Source organism: Pseudophryne corroboree, chromosome 4 (assembly GCF_028390025.1).
Source record: "Pseudophryne corroboree isolate aPseCor3 chromosome 4, aPseCor3.hap2, whole genome shotgun sequence".
Classification (NCBI taxonomy): domain Eukaryota; kingdom Metazoa; phylum Chordata; class Amphibia; order Anura; family Myobatrachidae; genus Pseudophryne; species Pseudophryne corroboree.
This window is the reverse complement of record NC_086447.1, coordinates 471,802,892-471,811,114: the sequence shown is the minus strand read 5'-3', so window position 1 is coordinate 471,811,114 and position 8,223 is coordinate 471,802,892. Positions and strand designations below refer to the sequence as shown.

The following is an 8,223-nucleotide window of genomic DNA, read 5'->3' as shown; positions in this document are numbered from 1 at the left end:
TTCATACACCCTCCTGTCTACTTGCCTTGCCGTGGGGACCGCCGTGTTCCGCGAGACTTCCGGGTGCCGAGCTCTCGCGAGATCACGTGTCTCTCGGTTGTCAGCAGCGTTTTCCCGGCCGCTCGAGTACGCCAGCCGGCAGGAGACATAAGGGAGGTTAATAGATGTAAGAGGGAGCAGGCCGGTGGTTGGAGGTTTGTCAATTGATAAGCGAGGTGCTCCAACGCTCTTCCTCAGGGGGAACCCGGCTCATCCAGTGGTGAGCGTGCAGACACCGGAAGAGTAAGTTTGTGCACATGGAGGTACAGGGGACGCCCGCCTGCGGGACACAGTCCCCTGTACGGCATACTGCATTTATCACGGCTGGCCAAGCCTGGAACTTGTGAGCTTTGTAGGACACTACCTGCAGCACTGTTTCCCTATATCGGATATACTGGAACTACTGTTATCAACAGTTTATTCCCACCACGTTTACCTTATTAACCCTGGCACTCACCTGCCGGTATACTCCGTTTCAAGCAATCCGTCATGTATGGGATGACAGTATGCATACATTGTAGCATTAACTTGTGAGCATTGCTACTCAATGTACAATAAATCATTTTACAGATGACACATTAGTCCTGGCAGTGGTGTGTGTGTGTGTATATATCTATATATATATATATATATATATATATATATATATATATATATATATATATGTATATATGTATGTATATATACATATACATATATACACACACACACACACACACACACACACACACACACACACACACACGTCGAAGTGGGGCAGTATGGTTATACCGCTACTTCTTCCACTGACCCAAAAATTAAAGTACAGCACGAGGCGAGGGAAGTGGCCATCCTGCTGCACATGGTGCTCCCTTCCCTGCATGGCGGCCGGCGGCTGTGTAGAACGCTGTACTAGCTCACAGCCGCTCACTGCCACCAGACACCAGCCGCTCACTCGCCACAAATGGCGGTCAGAGGGACCTCACCACACCAAAGGCCTCCTTATCACCGCCGCTGCCCATGGGTGCCTCCGCCGATCAGTCAAGTGATGTTCCCCTGCTGTCACCCTCTCTCCCTGTTGTTACTATCTCTGTCCCTACTGTCACTCTCTCTCTCCCTGCTGTCACTGTCATCACTCTCTCCCTGCTGTCACTGTCATCACTCTCTCCCTGCTGTCACTGTCGTCACTCTCTCTCCCTGTCGTCACTCTCTCTCCCTGTCCCTGCTGTCACAATTTCAGCCCATTCAGTGTGCTATAGTGTGAATTTCGACTCATTCAGTGTGCTATAATGTGAATTTCGGCTCATTCAGTGTGCTATAATGTGAATTTCGGCTCATTCTGTGTGCTATAATGTGAATTTCGGCTCATTCAGTTTGCTATAATGTGAATTTCGGCTCATTCAGTTTGCTATAATGTGAATTTCGGCTCATTCAGTTTGCTATAATGTGAATTTCGGCTCATTCAGTGTGCTATAATGTGAATGTCGGTTAATTCACCGTGCTATAATGTGAATTTCGGCTTGTACCGTGTGCTATAAGGTGAATTTCTGCTCGTACCGTGTGCTACACTGGACACACACACACACACACACACACACACACACACACACACACACACACACACACACACACACACACACACACACACACACACACATATATATATATATATATATATATATATATATATATATATATATATATATATATATATACACAAACACTCACTTTTTCCACAGTTGAAAAAAGAATTAGACCAGCACTCACGTTTAGTAGGTGAAAGAAAAAAAGGGTTTTATTCCTGATAAGCCATCTGGATGTACCCCACTGCTACAGTTCGCCCGACAGCCGTTTCAACGCTCAATGGTCTTTATCAGGGGCAGCTGTCACTCTGTCCGGAGTTGCTTTAAATAACAGAGAGGGCGCCAGAAACTTTGAACAGGAAGCCCGGAAGCAGCGCGTCATAGCTGCTGTCCGATTCGCTCCTTCCTGCACGTGGGTTGTGTTGCTGTGGTACACAAACCCGGCTCTCTCCTTAGCAACCCGCTCCGGCAGCGTGACCATCGTGTAGTGCAGGCTGATCTGTATTCATGTGCAGCGGCAGACAGGTGAAGTTGCTGCTGTCAATGTTCCCGGCCAAAGGCACACATGCAGAGTAGTTAACCCCACAGAGCGCCGACAGCATGGAGACACCGACAGCCCAAAATAAATCATGAAACAATTGTAACATATAAAGCAAGTGAACCAAACATTGTCATCATGCATAGCAAAGGTATCAAACCACTCAGGGAATAATGATATCTAAATGCAACACACCACCATATTGGTGTGATATAGCCATGGTTAATAGCATCATGCATCATAGGTACCAAACAGGAGTGACGTGAAAGGCCAATGCAAGCGCTATGTAATGTCAGGGACGTAACGGGGATGCTAATTTGTCACCTATAGGACAAATCTGTCCCTTGGTACAATACCCGGTATTCCCATGCCGTCTCCAAGCATGGTACTGGCTGGGCCCAACACTGCTTAATTGCCAAGATCAGACGGGATTGGATGGTTTCCAGTGTGGTATGATTGTATCAGACAGATGTGCCCATATATATGTACCTCCCGTAGTGTCAGTGTCATCTCCCGTTTCACAGCCAAATCACATCATAGTCCTGTATGTTGGTGTGCAAAGAAGGCCACCACTATTGATACCAACAAATAAGCTGTAAAGAAAAAGGAGAAACATACACCGACTCCTTTGATACAACACCCAGTATTCCATCATTGTCTCCAAGTGTGGTACTAGCTAGGCCCATCACTGCTTAATTGCCAAGATCAGACGGGATCGGATGGGATCCAGTGTGGTATGGTAGTATCAGTCTCCACGGTGTGCAAAAGCAATGAGCTGTTATGCATGTCCAATAAGCAAACTGCAAGAGCCATATGTTGCTCAGACAGACAAAACAATTAAGCATTAGCAGGTGACATATGATTAAACATATCCATTTAGACAAGACATAAACATGACACACGGCGGTGTCTCAGAAAAGTAAACCAAAAGGGTAGACTCTGTGCAATGTTGTGCAGAGTCAAAGGAAGCATCCCAAACGGAATTCCTCATTGAGCCCGTTAGGGGCCAGTGTTTGTAATCTATCAATCCATTGGTGTTCTCTTTGCAGTAAGATTTTGTTGCGGTCACCACCCCTTTGTAGTGGTGGGATTTGATCCAAGATACAACACTTGAGTTGATTGATAGTGTGTTTTGCCTCCATAAAATGTCTTGCCACAGGTAAATTTGTAAAGTCACTTGAAGTCCCACCCTGGGTAATACTCTTTTTGATTGTTGAACGATGCTGGCTTAAGCGCTCCTTTAGCATCCTGCTGGTCTTTCCAACATAAAGCAAATTGCATGGACATTTCAGCACGTAGACTACAAATTTGCTGTTGCAGTCAAGTCTCTGTTTAATGGTATATGTCTTGTTATCCTGAGGGTTAATAAACCGATTGCCAAGTAGCAAGAATGGACAGTTTGGACAACCCGTGCATTTGTGAACCCCTGTTTTAGTGGTCAACCAGTGTGAGGGTGTACTCTTTTTTTTTTTTTTTCTCTTAGAGAAATCTGTTACAACAAGCAAATCTTTCAGATTGGGTCCTCGTTTATATGCGAATCGAGGCGGTTGCGGGATGGCTTTTGACAACCCTGGATCCGTGCCAATAAGGTGCCAATGTTCCTGAATCTTGTTGCGGATGAATCTAGAAGCAGTGGTGTACATGCTAACAAAGTTAAACCTGTCGTTATCTTTGTTGACAGAGGCGTCTTTATTAGATAGGAGTTCCTCTCTCCTTATTTGACCAATTCTTGTGAGTGCCAAGTCAATCTCCTCCTTAGAATATCCACGATCAAGAAAGCGTTGACTCATAGATTGTAGAGCAGATGGTATTACTGAAGGGTCAGAGGTGATACGTATCACCCTTAGGAGCTGTGAAAACGGTAATCCTCTTTTGAGGGGTGCCGGGTGAAAACTCGTTGAAAGCAAAAGCGTGTTCCTATCAGAGGCTTTACAGTGGATCCTGGTGGTCAGTGTATTGTTGGACAGAAGAACGGATACGTCCAAAAAATTGATTTCTGTTTTGCTAAACGTGAGGCTGAATCTAATGGTGCCAGGAAGTGAATTCAGATGGTCTATGAATGTTAGAAGTGTTTTCTCTCCCCCATGCCAGATGAAAAACAGATCATCAATATATCGGACATATGTTGACAAGAACCGGCCAAAAAGGGGGTGACCTGTAATGTGCTCTTGTTCATATGCTGACATGAAAATGTTGGCATAAGCTGGGGCCATGTTAGACCCTATAGCGGTGCCCTACTTTTGCAGGAAAAAACAATTCTCAAACAGAAAATAATTTTTGTTCAAAATTAGGTTGATCAATAACACCATATATTCTGATGGAGGTCCAAAATACACATCACTTTCTGTTATTAGCCGTCTGCATGATTCAATGCCAAGTGCATGAGGAATGTTCGTATATAGACTCGAGACATCGAGTGTAACCAATAATGCATCATCAGGGATGTGCTTGATGCAATCCAGTTTCCTTAAGAAGTCAGTTGTGTCCTCAATGTAGCTGGCTGCACTTTTTGCAAGAGGCTGTAGATAAAAGTCTACAAGCTGTGAAAGCGGTTGACATAGGGATCCACGTGCCGAAATGATCGGCCGCCCAGGGGGCTGTGTCAGTGATTTATGTATTTTGGGTAATGTGTATAGGATTGGGGTTTTGGGGTGAGACGTAGTCAGAAAGTCAGCAGTAGTCTGATTGATGTACCTGTTGTTGACTCCCAAGTTGATTATCGAATCAATTTCCTTTTTATATGTCCATGTGGGGTCATAGGTAAGTTTTTGATAACAGGTTGGGTTGGACAATTGTCCATAGGCCTCTTGTACATAATAGTCATAATCGAGCAGGACTATGCCTCCACCCTTATCTGCAGACCTGATGACCAGGTGACTGTCATTCTGTAAGGATTTGATAGCAGCTCTTTCTCCCTTAGTGATGTTAGAATAGCTAGGCTTTTGTTCCTTTATATAAGGCATTGTATCCCTTTTGAGTACCCTTAAGAAGGTGTGGATTGAGGGATTTAGGGTCGGTGGGTCAAACTGACTGGGTTTCTTCAAAGGACAATGAGGTGTAGAAGATGAAACCGTTGTGGTAGAGTCTGGACCTGGGGAATTGGAGTAATAGTCTTTAAGACGGAGTTGTCTTCCCAATTTGTAGAGGTCAACCTGCCAATGGAAGCTATCCTGTCCAACAGTTGGCACAAAAGTTAATCCCTTGTTCAGGACAGAGAGTTCTTCATCCGTCAGTTCATGTTTAGATAAATTAAAGACCACCGATGTCTGTGTTTTATTCTCCATTGTTATTTTTTTCTTCCTTTTTCTCCCACCTCTACGGGTGGGTAAAGCGGGTTTTTTGGAGCCCTCCTATTGCGCTCAGATCTTGAAAGGTAGGTGGCCCCTTGTGCAGATGTGGATGGTGCATCAGAGTCGCTTGCTGACGTCTGAGATCTACTTTCAATATCCGTGAAGGGTGTGGTAGGTCTTCGTCCTCCACGTCTCTGTTGAGGTCTGTATTTACGTGGCTCACTGCGTGAGACCCAGGGATATACCCTATTCTCCTTATAGTCCAGTTTGACCTGTTTATATTTGTTTTTCTTAAATCTTAACAGGTCACCACGAAATTTATCAATGTCCTTATTTAATTTAGTAAAAAGGTCACAGTCAGGAGATTGTATCGTCCTAAATAGTTCAGAAGCCTCTAGTTCTGAAATGTCTCTTCTGATTTCTGTTAGATCTAAACCAGCCTGTTCGATTACAAGCAGCATTAGATCCTGGGAACATTTATTCAAGATGTTGCACCACTTCGTGCAAAAGTCATTATTGTGTCTCCCCAGTGTGGGTTGATTGTGCAATCTAAACCCTCTGGGGATAAGGGATTCTTTATAATATTGGGAGAGTTAGGCCATGCAGATGTAGCTCAACTTCTCTCTTTTTTAGTCTGAGTAAATCATTTATGAACTCCTCTGGACTGTCTTTATCGAAAGCCAGGGATTCAGTATTATCAAAGAGGATCCGTTCCGCATCTGTTTTATCAAATTGAAGAACAGAGACTAAATCTTTGTTGACACTGGTAGACATTTATATATACAGGGGTATATTGAGTGATGTGAAAAAAAGGGAAAAAAATGAAAAAAAAATGCAAAATGGCAGCCATACGTTACTGTGTGCAACTGCCAAAAAAATAAAGATCACTATATATTCCTAAAAAAAGTTTTAAATAAATGATGATGTTCCAAAAAGAATTGTGATTGGTTAATCTCCACTGCAGAGATCTTAACCACACAGACTGGTGCAAGTCAAAAAAAGGATTGATACAAAATATAACAACATGACAGCACTCTATGTCCTATAACAAAAATTTGCTGGTGCAAGGTCCTGGTAATTGATACAAACACTCACTTTTTCCACAGTTGAAAAAAGAATTAGACCAGCACTCACGTTTAGTAGATGAAAGAAAAAAAGGGTGGTGACCGCAACAAAATCTTACTGCAAAGACAACACCAATGGATTGATAGATTACAAACACTGGCCCCTAACGGGCTCAATGAGGAATTCCGTTTGGGATGCTTCCTTTGACTCTGCACAACATTGCACAGAGTCTACCCTTTTGGTTTACTTTTCTGAGACACCGCCGTGTGTCATGTTTATGTCTTGTCTAAATGGATATGTTTAATCATATGTCACCTGCTAATGCTTGATTGTTTTGTCCGTCTGAGCAACATATAGCTCTTGCAGTTTGCTTATTGGACATGCATAACAGCTCATTGCTTTTGCACACCGTGGAGACTGATACTACCATACCACACTGGATCCCATCCGATCCCGTCTGATCTTGGCAATTAAGCAGTGATGGGCCTAGCTAGTACCACACTTGGAGACAATGATGGAATACTGCGTGTTGTATCAAAGGAGTCGGTGTATGTTTCTCCTTTTTTCTTTACTGCTTATTTGTTGGTATCAATAGTGGTGGCCTTCTTTGCACACCAACATACAGGACTATGATGTGATTTGGCTGTGAAACGGGAGATGACACTGACACTACGGGAGGTACATATATATGGGCACATCTGTCTGATACAATCATACCACACTGGAAACCATCCACTCCCGTCTGATCTTGGCAATTAAGCAGTGTTGGGCCCAGCCAGTACCATGCTTGGAGACGGCATGGGAATACCGGGTATTGTACCAAGGGACAGATTTGTCCTATAGGTGACGAATTAGCATCCCCGTTCTGTCCCTGACATTACATGGCGCTTGCATTGGCTTTTCACGTCACTCCTGTTTGGTACCTATGATGCATTATGCTATTAACCATGGCTATATCACACCAATATGGTGGTGTGTTGCATTTAGATATCATTATTCCCTGAGTGGTTTGATACCTTTGCTATGCATGATGACAATGTTTGGTTCACTTGCTTTATATGTTACAATTGTTTCATGATTTATTTTGGGCTGTCGGTGTCTCCATGCTGTCGGCGCTCTGTGGGGTTAACTACTCTGCATGTGTGCCTTTGGCCGGGAACATTGACAGCAGCAACTTCACCTGTCTGCCGCTGCACATGAATACAGATCAGCCTGCACTACACGATGGTCACGCTGCCGGAGCGGGTTGCTAAGGAGAGAGCCGGGTTTGTGTACCACAGCAACACAACCCACGTGCAGGAAGGAGCGAATCGGACAGCAGCTATGACGCGCTGCTTCCGGGCTTCCTGTTCAAAGTTTCTGGCGCCCTCTCTGTTATTTAAAGCAACTCCGGACAGAGTGACAGCTGCCCCTGATGAAGACCATTGAGCGTTGAAACGGCTGTCGGGCGAACTGTAGCAGTGGGGTACATCCAGATGGCTTATCAGGAATAAAACCCTTTTTTTCTTTCACCTACTAAACGTGAGTGCTGGTCTAATTCTTTTTTCAACTGTGGAAAAAGTGAGTGTTTGTATCAATTACCAGGACCTTGCACCAGCAAATTTTTGTTATAGGACATAGAGTGCTGTCATGTTGTTAGAGATATATATATATATATATATATATCTCTATCTATCTCTATTTCTCTATTTCTCTATCGTCCTAGTGGATGCTGGGGTTCCTGAAAGGA

General features: G+C 43.9%; 1 protein-coding gene, 1 long non-coding RNA gene and 3 pseudogenes across 3 annotated transcripts in view; 2 read left to right on the top strand and 3 right to left on the bottom strand.

Moving 5' to 3' along the window:
• Window positions 1-93, bottom strand: part of LOC134909781 (uncharacterized) — a 96,807-nt gene extending 96,714 nt beyond the window's left edge. Inside the window, exon 1 of the long non-coding RNA XR_010176025.1 lies at window positions 1-93. This exon is cut by the window's left edge and continues 92 nt beyond it. This is a non-coding gene — a long non-coding RNA (uncharacterized LOC134909781).
• Window positions 94-117: 24 nt separating this feature from the next.
• Window positions 118-8,223, top strand: part of ASCC3 (activating signal cointegrator 1 complex subunit 3) — a 1,202,160-nt gene continuing 1,194,054 nt past the window's right edge. Inside the window, exon 1 of one of the 2 annotated variants that reach the window (XM_063917039.1) lies at window positions 118-282. The gene's annotated coding sequence lies outside the window, so the exon portion shown is untranslated. The remainder of the gene's footprint in view (window positions 283-8,223) is intronic. The other variant, XM_063917038.1, reaches the window with a different exon arrangement.
• LOC134912055 (5S ribosomal RNA) lies at window positions 2,484-2,603 on the bottom strand (annotated as a pseudogene).
• LOC134912662 (5S ribosomal RNA) lies at window positions 2,768-2,887 on the bottom strand (annotated as a pseudogene).
• Window positions 7,198-7,317, top strand: LOC134912766 (5S ribosomal RNA; annotated as a pseudogene).